This window comes from Cyprinus carpio, unplaced genomic scaffold (assembly GCF_018340385.1).
Source record: "Cyprinus carpio isolate SPL01 unplaced genomic scaffold, ASM1834038v1 S000006624, whole genome shotgun sequence".
NCBI lineage: Eukaryota > Metazoa > Chordata > Actinopteri > Cypriniformes > Cyprinidae > Cyprinus > Cyprinus carpio.
In genome coordinates, this window is record NW_024879256.1 from 526,147 (window position 1) to 529,660 (window position 3,514).

Here is a 3,514-nt window from a genome sequence, read left to right on the forward strand (position 1 = left end):
GGAATCGTGGCCTTCATATGAGATGAGTGGTGGCCAGCATATGTTCAGCGATTTGCGTGTGTTTCATGCTTGTAAATCCCACAATGGGCTTCTCTCCTCCGTTGGTCGTGCAGCTGGTATAAGGCCAGTTGCTCTGCTGAGAGGCACAGTATATCCTCAAAATGTCGGCCTGTCCCTTTCTTTGATGGGTGAACACACCTGCGCTGCCCGCAGCTTGAAATACATACAGAGACAACACTCAGGTTGCAGGGTGGCATCATTTCGCTATTAACCTGAACCTGTACATCATAAATGCATTTCTTTACCCTGACTCAGTCTCATACTGTTCAGGGAAACCTAATGTTAGGATTAAGAGATCACTTATCTGTCATATTTTCAAGAGTAAATTTAGCCAGACCACAGTCACACTGACAGCAGGGATGTATTGTGACAGCTAATGCTGACTCTCTCTCTCCTGTCCTCCTAGTCATTATGGCTCCATGACAAATGAGAAATGATGATCATAAAGCCAAGTGCATGTCCGGTCTTCCTTCTTCAATATGGTTTTCCTCAAAGTTTGATCACCCAATTCTATCACACCCTACCAGCGCTGGTAAGGTTGTACGACATATACGCAATTTACATTATATTACATGGGAGATTAATGTATGCACAATATAATTTGACCATATCTATCGGAACCAATATTTTTAATGTGTTGTGTAATGTATTGGTATTATCATAAATGATAACATTGATCTGGTCAACATACGAACACTCTGGTGAAAAGTAATTTTTTGTAAATAAGACCAAGACTTGAAACAATTAACACTGTCCAACCACATATACTGATTAGCAGAAAGTGAAAATCTTTGAAACATTTTAAAAGAAGCAATTTAATTTTTTTTAACAAATCATGGTATAGAATTCTCTTATTGGGCCATTACTGATTATCAGTCATGAACATGGAAATATTTATTGAATTACCGTGGTTTAGAAACCAGAAATGTATTGGTTAATGGACAGAGGCTGCTTTAAGAATGAAAATATAAGTATTTTGTTTCCGATTAATACTGGAGTATTTATCTCTTACAGTTTATTTTCTCATGGAAAAAAAGGTAATGTTTTCATTTTTTTTTTTTTTCTTTTACTTTTTCCTCAACCATCCGGACTGTTTTATATAGCAGTTCTGGAGTTTATCTCACAATTCAAAAGTACAAAATAAGAATCAAAAGTAGTGAGATGTAAACTGGCATTCTTTCTGAGAAAAAAAGTGTGAAATGGCAGATATATAACGATAAAACTATATATAAATATATAAAAAGTCAATAACTGAGAAAAAAAAATTCACAAGTGACCTTCTTTTAAGTGTATCATTTAGTTGGCGGAACAAAAACACGAATTTGAGAAAGTTAGAGTGAAAAAATTGGCAGATCAGGAATTCATTTCCCGAAAAACAATTGTGAAATAGAAACTCACAATTGCGAGAAAAAGTCAGAAATTTGAGATTGTTAGAAAGCTGGCAGTCCCCCGTTGTTGTTTAAACAATCAAGCGTCCAATCAAGAGATATCCATATGAAAAACAATATATATATTGTAAAAGATTAAGTTAAATAAACACATAAGACATTTACTGTGAAAACCTTCTGAATAGATGACTATTACTAAAGGAATATAAAACAGTAATGGCAGAACGCATGCTAGCTCTTATGAATCGCTGCACATTATAAACTCCTTCAGATTGATTGAATCATTCTTGAATTCTCTCCAACGTACTCTCTAAAGATAAGAGCCTATGGAGGAAGTACTGCAATGCTATTCACTGACGATTTCAAGCCAGATCTTTGTGCTGTCATACACCCACACTGCTTTTCTTGCATCAGTAAAGCATGACCGTAACACCATGTGACCAAGACATGTTTCTCTGAACCGTTAATTTTAGGCAGAGCAGTTATTCAGAGCATGCCAGTGTAAAACTAGCCCAGCAGAGGGATATAGATGATTCAGATCCAGAATAAGCAAGCTTTAGTAGCTGTTGAACAGAAACTCTACACCTGAGGGTATCTTGACACTTTTCAAACACAGACGAGGGGATGTGGAGACAGAGGGATCACCACACTCGTTTGTCATGATAGAGAAAGACATCAGTGGGGAAGATGGACGAGGAACATTCCAGAATACCTCCAAGTATCTAGAACCGCATGGGGTTGGCCGGCTTTACCATGACGTGAAGTCTCCACAATACCGAGAGCAATTAAAAGAAGACTTATTTTAAAACAAGGCTCGTAAGATTCATATTTCAGGGAGAGAGAGAGAGTGTGTGAGGTGCCCAAGGAAGAGTGACTTCCTAAAATGCAAAGCCATGGCAATCTTTATATCGGTCACTCGTCTATCATTCAGATTTCTACTTCTCTAATAAGATTACCTGCCACAGTTCTGACTTTTTATGACAAAAGGAATAGGAAGTAGTGTAGATTGATTGCTTTTTGGTTATTTGGATAAATCTGGTTTTGGTTCACTTTGTCAGAACTAGCAGTATTAGACATCTAAATGTTTGATTAAATGGTTGTAAGCATTATATCAGCAGGACTTGTAAATATTCTAGACTCTAGTCTATGGAATGCAGCAGTAGCTTACAGGCTAAATTCAGAAAGCCCGGTCTTTGGGTCTCCTATTCTAAGACCCCTCATGGGGTGAACCGACAGACATACTGCTCACTGCCATGCAGCAACTACAATGCACATGTAATACTCATCTCATTTCATATAACTGTTAATTATTGAAGCCGACTGCCACTACTCAGTTAAACTGTATTGAACTGTTATTGTTAAATGAAGAGCATAATGGGTTTTGAATTGCTAAAATCTTAGTCACTTTAGAGTTCTTGTCTTGCTGAAATAGCCAACTAACAAGTATAACAGGTATCGGAAAATCTGAAAGTCTTTGGTTAGCATAAGAACCCTTTTGTTACTTTATGTTTATATAAATAATACTCATTAATATTCATTTTGCTCAACTCCATTATGATTTAACAATATCCCATGTGTCCTCTTCATGCAATCTTAATGAGTGCTCTCGAACACGTGCGTGCACGCGTTATTGGCCTTATGCGCTTTAAACCTGGAAATGTGTACTTATTAATTTCAACTCAACTTAATTTTCGCTTTTTCATTTTAAATAGGCTCAAAGTGCATTTATGAGATTATTGTCAAATTGAATGAAAAAAAAAATGGTTAAGTTATAAACCATGCATTTTCCAAATGAAACTTCCTCTCTAGTCCTCTCAGACTTCGACATCAGAAATCACTTCTGTTGAATCACACTCACCTACAGAGATCTGACGTTTCCTCTATGTTCCTCAACGTTCTATAGTGTCACCTGGACAATCCAGACCCACCTGGAGACCCTTATAGACACCCAGTGTCCGTGGGAAAAGTGGGAAAGTGTGAGTTTGGAGACCAGCTCCAGTCTACGGTCCGGTTCACCTCAGAGTGATGGAGGGCAGGGACAGCTGGCTGTATTTCAGAGGCCCCTA